The sequence below is a fragment of the Monomorium pharaonis genome, chromosome 4 (genome assembly GCF_013373865.1).
Source record: "Monomorium pharaonis isolate MP-MQ-018 chromosome 4, ASM1337386v2, whole genome shotgun sequence".
NCBI lineage: Eukaryota > Metazoa > Arthropoda > Insecta > Hymenoptera > Formicidae > Monomorium > Monomorium pharaonis.
Window position 1 is genome coordinate 16,051,073 of NC_050470.1, and position 14,099 is coordinate 16,065,171.

Sequence of the window (14,099 nt, forward strand, 5' to 3'; positions counted from 1 at the left end):
GACGTTCAAAGAGATCAGAAGTAGTTTTTGCGCTCTACCACTGTAATTTTCGTCGATCTTTGGCGATAAAATGTGAGTATTAAGGGCACATATTACCACACCTTATTACATGTTATCATTAAAATGCACTTCTGTAATATATGTAAATAACTATTTGTCTTGAAACAATCACCCGTTTTTAATTGAATAAATTCCCATTAAAAATAGTTTGTAATGATAGTCAAATGGCTCTCATTACCCCATGTCGACCTTTTATAACGTTCTTTCTTATAATTATTTTAGATGCCGCGAAAACGAAACAGAACAACAGAAAAATTACAATGGACATTGGAAACATTAAATATGGCAATTAAAAGGATACATGAAGATAAAATATCCATCCACAAAGCTGTTACAGAGTTTCAAATCCCCTACAGCACTTTGCAAAAACGGTACAATCTTATGATTGAACAAACAGCTCCTCGTCTTGGAAAAAAACCTATTTTTAATAAAGAGCAAGAAGACACACTTGCTGATCATCTCATTTATATGACAAATATTTTTTATGGATTAGATACAACACAATTTCGAAAAATCGCATTTGAATGTGCTGAAAAGTTAAAAATTCCTCATAATTTTAATAAAGAGACTAAATTAGCGGGACCAGATTGGTTGGAGGGATTTCTTAAAAGAAATCCTAGAATCAGGTGTTCGCAAACCAGAATCACTGAGTATTAATAAAATACAAGGATTTAATAAAAAAGAAATAACCATTTTTTCGAAAATCTTGAGAAAGTTATTGATGAGCATAAATTTGACCCTCATCAAATTTTTAACGTGGACGAGACAAGAATATTTACTGTGCAAGAATCAAATAAAGTTTTAACAAAAACGAGGCAGAAACGTATAACAACTATCACTTCTTGGGGAAAAAGGAAAAACTATAATTGTAGTTTGTGTTATGAATGCCATAGGCACATTTATACCACCACTGTTCATTTTCCCGCGACAACGACATTTTCCTCTTCTTGAAAAAAATGGACCTCCAGATGCAATATATGATTGCTCGAAAAATGGATGGACAAACAAAACACTGTTCTTGAAATGGTTACAGCATTTTAAAAATTTCGTTAAACTATCTGAAGATAATAAGGTATTATTGATTATGGATAATCACAACAGCTACTCTACGCTAGAAGCTTATTATTTTTGCAAAAAAAAATCATATTACAATGCTTTCTATACTACCCCACTCATCTCACCGCTTTCAGCCATTAGATGTCACATTTTTTGGTCCTTTAAAAAAGGCATATAATCGAGAGTGTGATCTTTTCTTAAAATCAAAGAACCTTGTCAAAATTACTCCATATGAAGTGGTCGGACTGTTTAAGAATGCCTACAGGAAAGTAGCTTCGGTTGACAAGAGCATCAATGGTTTCCACGCCACAGATATAAGTCCAATAAATCCTAATATATTTAGTGACAAAGATTTTCTCGCTACAAATACCGCAGCCACTGATATGATTACAGATTTGCCAAACGAACAAGAAAATCTTCAGACTCCGTCGAGCACCAGTACTTCGATTCAGAGCACTGCAAGTCAACAATATCTAGCAACAGAATCTTTGCGAGACACAGACATACATAACGAGACACCTGCTATTAACGACTCTGCTGACTTGTCTTCGATATTAACAGTAATTTCTCCAAGCCCATCAACTTCACGTAATAGCAGACAAAGCAAAAATAAATTACATTTTGAAATAATTACCGATTTTCCCAACAAGACTGTTTTGGAAGAGGAGAACAGGAAACGATTAAAAAAAGAAAATAAAGCGCCGAAAGAGACAGAAAAAATTTTAAATGGAAAATAAAAAGAAATCGAGTAAAAAAGTGAAAAACGTACGTAGGAATGAATCCAATTCTTCAGATAAAAAAAATATTTGCATTATTTGTACTGAAATAGCAAAAAATCAAATGAATTGTGATACCGATGCAGATCCTGTGGCAATTGGACTCACGCTGAATACTCCGGATGCAATTCACCTACAGAATATGTATGCGATTTTTGTTGTCAACATTAAAATGACCGATTTTTTTTAAAGTTTGCACGTTACGTTATAAAAGTATATTGTTTTGTGTCCCAAAATGACGAATTTTTTTTTCTTTTACATTTTTCTATAATAATTACAGATCCTGTTTATAAAAGTATGTGTATTGATTTTAAATTTTACATTGTTCTGTGATAATCAAAGTTTCTGTTCATAAAAATATATTGTTTTGTACCATAATATGGCAAAAAATATATTGTTGTATTTTAGATTTATTTAGTAATGGTTCTAATTACCCCATGTACCGACTCTTATTACCTCGTATTCTGGGTAATGGGAGTTAAAGCTCTTTTTTTTCAATTAAAAAAACATATATAGAATAACTTTTAACAATTCTTCTAAATTCTATCAAAAAGTTCGATTATTACAGTTTAAGGATCCCTTATGTTCAAATACATATTATAATAATTACAATGTTTTTTTTGGCTTTATCCTTAAGTGGCTCTCATTTGACCCTTTTCCCCTATGTAGCGGTCCTCTTCCACATTGTCCTCTCATAGCGAAGAAAGTTAATTATTTCTTGCCTTAATCGGGCTGCGGGTGGTCTTTATATAGCACGTCGGCTGCATCTTACTCTCGAAAGAGTTAAATCATCTACTGACTTATCGGCGGCGCTGCGCACTAACTAAGCGAGCGCGCGGCGGCACAATAAAATAACTCTTCAATTACGAGTGAAATATTCACTCCAAGAAAACATTCTCTCCAAAATAAAAAGTGAAAATGTTTACTTCTTGATAAAAAGTGCAGGAATTCACTCTATAAAAGTGAGAAGTAACTCCAGTTAGAGTGATTCGGTGTGTTACCCCTTATTATATATTTAGAATGAGATTTTGACTCTAAGAAATTTAGAAAAACCGTTTCATATTTTTGCACACTTGCACAGTAATATTATTAAATATAAAATCTGATTTAATACAAGTTTATTTTGCCCGCATTATATAAAAATCATAATATTCATAAATTGATTATTCTTTACAAACCATGTACATTATTACGAAAAATATGGTACAATATTTTGATCAATCTTGTTTTTTAATACAAATAATTTCACATGGATGCAGATTTATCGATGCATTACATCGAAGTTTTTTATCCTTGAAATATCTCTGTAAATTCTCTATAAATATTTATTAACAGATATCTCCTCAGAAAATCTAATAAATATTTCAAGGATAAAAGAATTCGATGCACAGTAATGAAAGAAGAACATTGCATCCACGTGGATAACTTATGGAAAAACCTGCACGTAATTCATGTAAATCATGTGGATTCTACGTGGATATCACGTAGCTTTTTTATTGGGGTTTTAAATTCAGCGAATCACATAGAGAATTGACAGTGCAATTCATATCAAAAGGATTATCTAAAGGTGTACTTTCAAGTTCCTCAAGTATGTCACTATCTTATAGCAGACCAAGTAAGAGAATAGTTACAAGTGTTATAATTTTATTTTAAAATATACCGTATTACAACTGTGTGGTTCTCGAAGATCTCGTAAAACCATCTTTTTTAGATTATTTAAATAGGTAAAAAACGTGAAATCTTGTCTAAAACAATTATCACAAAGTATACAGACCATAATATCATCCAGTTGGCCTGCCGATGGTCACAGGCTGCAATTTATCGGAGATATGTTTATATGGTTGCCAAGGATCATTTGTACGTCTTGGTCAATTAAATAATTGTTATGCATTTTGTGCGAGCCGGATATACATATAGATAAGGCACAAAAATACTATAAGGTTCTTAGTCAAATCAAAAACTAAAAAGTAAGTATTTAAATACTTTGTTGTTCCCGAAACAATTTATTCTAATTAATAGAATTCTCTTCAAACATTCACAAATATAACATTCAAAATTTTTAATTATATTTTTAATTCTCTAATTTATTTTTTTGTAAATTGAAGCATACATAAAACAAAAGACTGCAAAATGACTACGAGTCGACTTCACAAATATGGAACGACACGTAATCCCATATTTTACTTTTTATTCTCTTTGCATCAATTTAATATAGCATTATCTTTAATTATATTTATTGCTATTTTACAGTTAAATTTGTAGTTAAATTGTAATTGTACATTTATAATTATATTTATTGATTTTTTACAGTTATTGATCTAAATCTATTTTGTTCATGTTTTAATTAATGCTCTTGGAACATACAATTATGTGCTGGCTTGTAATAGGAAACAAAAGCGTGCCTCTTACGGAAACTTCCCAAACTTGCCAACTTTGCAGATAACAGCCTAAGTTACTTAAAAGCCATAGACCATATTTACAATTTCCGTAAAGGCCGGTCTACAATAGAGGTCGTATATAACAGTCATTGTTGAAAGTCGCCTAAACGGAGGCACAGTCACAATATAGATACTGTCTACATTAAAATTGTAAAGTCGCAAGAAGTGGCCAATCAGAAAGCAGAAATTATTAAATATATTAATAGGTGATATGACCTCTCTGTATCGAGTGTTTTTGTGTTTAATCGTATCCTGCAACCATGAATATTCGAGCAGTAATTGTTAATTATTTTTTAAAAATATTTTTCATATTCATCTGTAATTAATGCATTTCTATATAAAAAACAAGAAATGTGCAAAACAACGTAGATGGTGGATACGACCTATAAACCGAAGCAGAACAGAATTATAATTTTTTAATAAGCAATTTCGTGAAGTGTATATAATAGACCGTGAGTAATTTTATAGTATGACAAGAATTCTTTTGATTATTTGTGTAACAGAGCAAGATTATATCTTATGAAAAGAAGTCGTTGAACACCAATATCTGTGGAAGAGCGCAAGACATTAACCTTGCAGTGAGTATAGCATTACCTAATTTGTGATTGATTATTTGATATAATTACAATAATAATTTTTTATTTTTATATACAGGTTTTTAGCTCATGGCGATAGTGTAAGATCAAAGGAGAATATCGCATCGGCAAATCAACAACTCATAAAATAATTGTAGAAACGTGTGATGCTATTTGGAAAGTCTTGAAAGATTATCTACCACAGCCAACAAAGCAGAAATGGACAGAGATAATAAAAAAATTTTGGAATAAATGGAATTTTCTTAATTGTGTATTGAGGCTTTAGAGGGCAAACACATCTCAATTCAGGCACCTCTAAATAGCAATTTCGTGCAATTATAAAAAAAATAATTATAAAAAAAAGTGATTATGATTAATATTATAATATATTCTAATGTATATGACATATGTATATAAAAAAATATATATAAAAGTGTATACTTTTATTTATAAAAGTGTATATACTGTTGCGCGCCGCGCGTCGCCTGGTATACTCCGCGTCGCCAATCAGCTGAGAAACCGATCAAAATTATCGATCGGCCGGTTGCTGGGGAAATGTTTATAAACATTTTCTGATAGTCAGTTTTGTGCCGGATTCCTACCGAGGAGGACGCCTCGTTGTTTATCTGTTTTTGCATTATTCAATAAAGTTGGTGTTAAACCAAAAAATTCGTCTCGATTATTTCCTGCGAGTGTGTGCGTGTGCTGCGATGCAACAATACATATAAAAGATTAAAAGAGTATATATATTTCATATTGTATATATACTTGTAGGGTCAAATAGTGATAGTGGAGTATGGGCGGAAGACGACAATTTCCCGAAAAGTGTTGAAGATACTAACAAAATTCCCTAAATAATATAATTTTGATTTCTATGGATTAACAACACTGTTCAAGTAGTAAGTCTGTAGTTTACATAATACATTTGACATATCATGACATATGTACGCGCGCGTATAGTAATAAATATTGTATAATTATAAAACATTGAAATGTAAATATAAAATATGTACATTTTAATATTTAATATTTCACTTAAAATTAAAATTAAAATAACAAATAAATGAAAACATAAACAAAGTAAAGAATAATGATAAATATTATCACTATAAAAATAATGAAAAATATTACATGTATATAATTAAATAGTTATTTAAATAATTTTTCCAGGATTTTGGCTTGTCTCACTCGAGATATGAATATTACTCAAGATCATGACATATACAGTTCTTCCCACTAGAATTAATGTAATAAAATTACCATCATTGCAATAAACAAATATGTATATCAGATAAGTATAAGCTAATATTTACATAAAATAAAGAATACAATATCTATGTGCTGTTTGTAATTGCAGATGTTGTTGAACCGATTCCTTCCTTTTATTAATTTTTTTCAGCTGCCTAGTTATCTACGCACTTGTAAAATATTAATAAGAATTGAGACCCGATTCTTAAAGGAGACAACTGTAGCAAAATCAAAAATAAAAAACATTTTGTAAGTGAAAGACGGAAGAACCATGAGAAGTCAAGAAAAATCTTCCATACATGACAACAAGGAAAGTAAAAGAAGAATAGGAAGAACATTTTTATCAATTTATTTCTTTTCCTAGCCATTCTGACAATTCATGTAGGATTAATAGAATATCTAAATCTTCACTGTTATGTATTTTTTACCAAATATTTTGCAAATTTTCCTCTTTTTTTTTTAAACATTGCTTTTATGTCTTGTCCAAAATGTTGGATGTTTTAACATGCTATGGATGCTTTTTTGATGTTCTAATAAATTTGCTGTAAATAATATTGAATTGTTAAAATAGTAAAAATATTCTGGGAGTAATTGCAATAAAGTGTTTATAATATATCTAAAAATGTGGCAATTGTGAAGTGCTTGTTAAGATTTTTTTTAAGTTCTCTATTGTGTCGCTCGGATATATTATTTGTTCTATGTAGTTCTTCGTAGACACAGATCGATTCAGCTTTAAAGCCACTAATTCATGTTTTTTCATAATATTTAAAGAATGGCTTTAAATAATCATTATTATTAAAAATAATTTTGGTTATAATATTAAAGCCTTCTTCTATTAATTCTTTGGGCAACAACTTTGGGCATTAACTAAAGATATCAACAATTTTGTGGTACCCAATTCTAGCATTTTTTATCACCCTTTAATATTTTATCGTTTTCCGCATTATGTACTATCGCCCGTAATAAAAAAGTAATGTAAGGAAATTTGATGTGTATTTTATATTTGTTATTATGTGTTGTTATCTTTTATTACCTGGCTGTAATGAAAAAAACAACCTATGATTTTGGCGCTAGGAAAAACTGTTTGTAGTGCTTTTCGCTCTACCTTTTTAAAATCTGATATTGCTGTGCTAGGTCGAATGTTAACATTAATTTTTCTTAGTATTTTTAAATAAAGCTCACTAGTACGACCTTTCATTATTGCGTAAACAATTGGCAACGTCTGAAATTTGAAAATAATTTTATTACTTATATATTTAAATAGTGTTTTTACAATTATATGAACTGATTATTTAATAAATACAGTCCTAAATTGTTTTACTTACTTTGTCATTATGTCTAATAATAATTGTCCACAATTGGCAATTATTATTATTTAATTAAGGCACCGTCGCAAATGTCCCATCAACAAAGACACTTGTTTTTTCATCTTTTACATTTTTCATAATTTGTGTTAAATTTTCATCAATAAAAATAATTGCTTTGACATCATTGTATTCTATAATATATTCTACACTACACTAAAGGAATTTATTTCATCCAATTGTAATAACTCTTTCCAGTTGTCATTTTCTAAACTAATTTTTAAATCATTTAAATTTGTTGGAATCCGTCCAAAACATGTTTTCTTTTTATATCACTCTATTGATTTTTCAACATTTTTTATATTTATATAATCTAACAAATTATCGTATCTAAGTGATAATGCAAAAATTATTAGTAACATTATAAATAATAGGTAATCATCTTTATAATAGCATTTGACATCCTTTATTAATTTTATTGTCTTTTTTGCTCACTTTAAAATAATCCTTTTTTTTTTATTGATCTTGCAGATTTATATGAAAACGACTCCTTAATTTCCTTTTTTATTTCTGACAATTTAAAAGTAGGTTTATCGTGATTTCCGTGTGTCCCAATAAATATGTAGTTACCGTTTTCTATTTTAAGACGCGCTCTACATCTAATATTTTTATCTTTTCGGAAACTACATTCATAATATCTGCGAGAATATTCATAATTAAAAACATTAAATTCAATCCTATGTACTTCTATGTTAATTATTATATGTAAATGAATAAAAGGTTATCTTATTACTTTCATAGAACTATGTATAATATGAAGAGTTAAGTAAAAATTAAGATAAATTTTCTAAAATTAATAAATATGTTTAAAAAATATATAATAATATATGTATAATAATTAAAAACTTATAAATTTTGTTACAGTATAAAATTATTAAATTATATTAAGAAATTATTATATAAGCCAGGTAGCAGAGTGATATGAAATGATGTATGAATAACGTTTTTATACATATTAATAACGTTAGATGTCTTAAAGCCGTTTTTAGATGTCATTCTGCTACCCAAAAAACTTTTTTCTTCAATTTCCTTATATTGTCATATAATTAATTAATTTTATTTTAATATTTCCTTACATCGTATCTCCGTACGATTTATTTAAATAAAAATGGTATCCCTCATGTTCGACTTTGGGCTGCTGAATCCTTGAAATATTGAATTTATCTTTATTCATCTTGAAAAAAATAAAAACTGTGCACACGATATAATAAACAATGTGACTAACCACAATGCTATTGTTAGAGCATAAAATGACAATCGGAAAAACAAATGCATAATAAAGCGCAATATTTGATTTTAAAAAGCCAAAATTTGAAAAAATGTACAGAATGATAGAACTTGATAGAACAATTTAAAAAGAAAAAAATGTTGAATGTAAAACACGACTAAAAATAAAAAATGGTAACTATTTTTATTGAAAAATATGAAAATTACGATAAATTATCTTTTGAATTGTCGGATATTTAAAAAATTTGAGAAGTCACATCTATATGAAACAAGAAAAAAAAATTAATTCGAAGTGAAAGTAAAAAACAATAAAAGAGAAGTAAATGCTGTTATAAAGATAATTAATTACTGTAATTGGTAATTTTTGCGTCAATATTTAACATTAACCTTATATATATGATACTTTGTTAAAGTTCAAAAATCTTAAAAACTTAAAAAATTGATAAAACGAATTAAAATATAAAAAATGTTTAAACAGATCCCCCAAAATTTAAATAAACTAAAAATTAATTTACAAGATTAAAATCAAAAGAAATTAATACAGACATATGGAACAAATTCATTTATTATGGAATGTATTTATTAATGATGTCAGAGCTATTTTTCTTTTTTATTAATAAAAATTTAACACAAATTATAACAAAAATAAAAAATAAAAAATTAAGTATCTTTGTTGATAGAATATTTGACACAGTGCCACAGTTAAATAATAATAATAATTGCTTATTGTGGATAATTGTTATTAGATATAATTACAAGTATGTAAAACAAATTAGAACTGTATTCATTAAACAATTAATGTAATTTTAAGAAGTACTCTATTTAAATATATGAGAAAATTAAATTTTTCTTAAATTTTAAATTGTTTATACAATAATAGAAGGTCGCATTAGCGAAAATTATATAGAAATGTTAAGAAAAATCAGTAATATTACTCAAATTTAACCTAGATATGACAATATCAGATTTTGAGAAAGCAGAATAAAATATGCTACAAACGGTTTTTACCTATCTTACGTTGAAGTTATTGGTTGCAACCAGGTACTAAAAGATAACAACACGCACACACACACACGCGCGCGCGCGCGCGCACGCACACACACACACACACACACACACACACACACACACACACACACACACACACACGTGTGTGTGTGTGTGTGTGTGTGTGTGTGTGTGTGTGTGTGTGTGTGTGTGTGTGTGTGTGTGTGTGTGTGTGTGTGTGTGTGTAATAAATATAAAATATACATCAAATTTTCTTATATTAAATTCTCTTTGCAGATGTTAGTACATAAATACAGAGAAAAGCATAAAATACTGAAGTGATAAACAAGAAATGAAGTAGAATGCTACAAACAATTGATTGGTCTTGTTGCCCAAGCCATTAATGGAAGATCGCTTTAATATTATTTTTAAAATTATTTTTAACAATTGTAAATATTTAAAAACATTCTTTAACTTTTATAAAAAGACATGAAGATTAACGGTTTTGAATCCAAGTTGTTCTGTACATAAACAGCTATGTATAATAATATATGTGAACAATATAATCAGAAACTTAAAGAAAGCTTTAATATTCCTCAATTATAGCATTATTAACTGTCTGAATATTTTTACTATCCTTGCAATTTTATATTATTGGCAGCAAATTTGAGAAAGCACCAAAAAAGTATTTATAAGGTATACATTTTAGACAAGACCAAAAAGTAACGCTGTAACAAAAAAAAGAAAAGCAAATTTTTAAAATTTGGCAAAAAAGAGATAACAGTAAGGATTTATATATATTAATCGTACATAAATTGTCAGAATGAGTAAGAAAAAAAATTGATAAAAATGTTCTTACTTCTTATTCTTCTTTTAACTTTCCTTGTTGTCTTGTATGGAATATTTTTCTTGCAATTTCTTGACTTCTCATGGTTTTTCCGTCTTTCATTCACAAAATATTTTTTATTTTTGATTTTGCTACAGTTGTCTCCTTTAAGAATCGGGTCTCAATTCTTATTAATATTTTACAAGTGCGTAGATAACTGGGCAGTTGAAAACAAATTAATAAAAGGAAAGAATCGGTTCAACAACATCTGCAATTATAAATAGCACATAGATATTGTATTCTCTATTTTATGTAAATATTAGCTTATACTTGACTTCCGTTTCCGGTGTCATAGAGAGTGACAGGTGTGTGTGTGGCGTGTGAAAGAGCGAGTGAGTAAGGTGGTTAAGAAGCAGAGAATAATTGCGAGAGGGGTGGCAGTGAGAGAAGGTACGTTAGGTGGAGTGGGGGAAGAAGAGTGGGAGAGGAGAAAATAGTAATTAGTTAATTAGAGACGAAAGAGAATTGAGTGGGCAGGTTAGAGAACATAGAGAAGGTAGGGGCTAGAGAGAGGCAAGCGAAGAGAAGTAGCGGGTAGGAGGGAGACACGAGCGACGCGAGTGGACGGGCGGAGAGTTAGAGAGGCAGGCGAGTGAGTTCGTAGGAGCGGTATAGAAAGAAGTAAGTAAGTTAGGAGTACAATAAGGAAGGTATGGCGGAAAACGAAAATAGAGAGGAGGAGGGATTAGGAGGAGAGGAACAGATGGGGGAAGAGGGAGAAAAGGGGGGAGGATTAAAAAACAAGGGGGATGTAGCGAAAAAGAAGGGGAGGCCGACAAATTTAGAAAGGCTGACTAGAGAAAGAACAAGAAGCATGAATAGCATAGAAGAAATGTTGATAAGGGGAAAAAGGAAGGAACGAGAGCAGGATGAGGAGGGGATGGAGATAATGGAAGAGGAGGAGATACTTAAAAGAAGCAGGATAGGAAAGGGGTCTCCGGAAACGAATGAGTGTAGAGGGGGCAATTTGGGTAAAATATTAGAGGAATTAGGAAAGCTGGGAAAGAAAATGGATGAAGGAAAGGAGGAGTTGAAGAAACAGATAGCAGATCTAAAAAATAGGTGGGAGGAGGAAAGGAGAGAAATGAGGGATAGGATAGAGTTGATGGAAAAAAGAATAGAAGACTTAGAAGAGAAATTGGAGAAGGAGGGGGATAAAAGGAGGGAAACTTTAAAAGAAGAGGGGAGAAAGGAAGGAAAGGAGGGGGCAGGGGGGATAACGAGAAGAATGAGAGAGGTCGAAGTAAGGTTAGACAAAAGGGAGAGGGAATCAAGGAGAAATAATATAATAGTCAAAGGAATTAAGATAGGAGAGGGAAAGGTGGAAGAGACAATAAAGGAGCTTTGGGGGGAAATGGGTATAGAAGAGAGCTTAAGAGAGGTAAGGAGAGTAGGGGGGGTAGACAGAGAGGGGAGAGGGATGATGTTAGTAAAGTTAGGAAGCTTGGAGAGCAAGAGGAGAGTGATGGAGGCAAAGAAGAGACTAAAAGGTAGAAGGGAGAGGATAGATGACGATTTAACGAGAGAGGAGAGAAGAGCGAGATGGAAAATAGAAAGGGAAGCAGATAAAGAAAGGGAAAAAGGGAAGAGAGTTAATGTAGGATATATGAGGATGTGGGTAGATGGGAAAGTAAAGATATGGGATGAGATAGGAGAAATGTGGTTTGGAGATAAGGTAAACGAGTAAGGAGAGGCAGTATGAGGGGAGGAAAAGGGGAAGGAGGAGAGGGGAAGGAGAGAAGGGGAGGGGAGATGGAACGAGGAGGGGGGGAATATAAAGTAGGATTTTGGAACGTAGCAGGGTTGGGGAATAAGGACAAAGACTTCTGGGAAGGCTTGAAGGATTGGGATGTAATAGTAATGAGTGAGACGTGGGTGGATAAGGGGGGATGGGTGAAAGTGAAGGAAAAGTTACCGAAGGGTTATGCGTGGGAGGCACAGTGGGCGGGTAGAGATAAATTAAAAGGGAGGGCAAAAGGGGGGATGGTGATAGGAATAAGAAAAGAGATAAAGATAGATAGAAGTGAGCAGGGGGGGGAGATAGAGGGGGTGTTGGTAAAGAAAATATGTCTAGGAGATGATTGGTGGAGGGTGATAGGAGTTTATGTAAATAAAGACCTAGAAGCTAAAATGGAGTCGTTGAAAGGGTGGATGGAAGGGAGAGAGGAGGGAGTGAGGATGATTATAGGAGGAGATTTCAATGTAAGAACGGGTAGAGAGGGGGGAAGATATATGGAAGGTGAGGGGAAGAGAGAATCGAGAGATGTTACGGTAAATAGTGAAGGAAGGAAGTTCTGTAGGTTTATAGGAGAGATGGGATACGCGATTATAAATGGGGATGTGAAGGGGGATGAGAGAGGGGAATGGACGCATGTGGGATGGAAGGGAGGATCGGTAATTGATTACGTGATCGGGGACGAGGAAATGAGAGAAAGGCTGATTAAAATGGAGGTGGAGGATAAAATAGATTCGGATCATCAGCCAGTGTCGGTATGGTTAAAAGGAAGGAGGGAAAAGAGGAGGAACAGAGAAGAAAAAGATAGAGGGAGAGAGAAAGTAGTGTGGTCGGAGGAAGGGAGGAAAAGATTTGCGGAGAAGTATGGGGTTATAAATTTGGGGGACATAGAGGTGGAGGAAGAATGGGGAAGGATGAAAAGGAAGATAGAAGAGGCTATGGAGAACATGGTAAAGAAAAGGGCTGGGGGGGGAGGAAGGGATGGTGGGATGAGGAGTGCAGAGAGGGGAAGAGGAGAGTGAGAAGGGAACTAAGGAGGTGGAAAAGAAAGGGAGGGGATGGGGAGGAGTTCAGGAGGGAAAAAGGGAAATACAAGAGACTATGTGAGGAAAAGAAGGATAAGGAGAGAGAAGAGTGGGAGAAGGAGGTAGCGAGGGCGAGGTCGGAGGGGCAGGTATGGAAGATAGTAAATAAGGAGCGGAAAAAGAGAGGGAGGGTGGATGAGTCAATAGAAATAGAAGAATGGGACGGCTACTTTAGAAAGTTGTTGGGAGGGGTGGAAGAGAGGGTAAGGATGGAATGGGTAGGAGAGAGGGTGGAGGATGAGGAGGAGGAAATAGGTAGGGAAGAGATAAGGAGAGTAGTGAAAGGTTTGAAGGTGGGGAAGGCATCGGGAGAAGATGGGATACCGAATGAGGTGTGGAAATATGGAGGGGAGGAGTTGGAGATTAGTTTGTGGAAATTATGTAATAGGGTATGGAAAGGAGAGGGTTGGCCAGAAGGGTGGAAGGAAGGAATAGTAGTACCTATAGTGAAAAAGGGGGAAGGAGTAAAAGTAGAGGAGTACAGAGGAGTAACGTTATTGCAAACGGCGTATAAGGTGTACACGGCAGTATTGGCAGAAAGGTTAAGGATAGAGTTAGAAGAGAAAAGTATTTTGCCGCCGAGTCAAGCGGGGTTCAGAAGGGGATGGGGTACAGTGGATAATGTGTACGTCCTGAACTATTTGATGAACAGGCAATTAGAG

The 14,099-nt window shown here is 32.5% G+C and overlaps 1 protein-coding gene and 1 non-coding gene across 8 annotated transcripts in view; both read left to right on the plus strand.

Annotated features, from left to right (window-relative positions):
* The window catches only part of LOC105836048 (protein sprint), a 330,029-nt gene that overhangs the window by 115,648 nt on the left and 200,282 nt on the right, over window positions 1-14,099 (plus strand). The window lies entirely within an intron of this gene.
* LOC105836437 lies at window positions 283-2,798 on the plus strand. Its single transcript, XR_004962963.1, has one exon. It is a non-coding gene; the product is annotated as an uncharacterized LOC105836437 (transcript).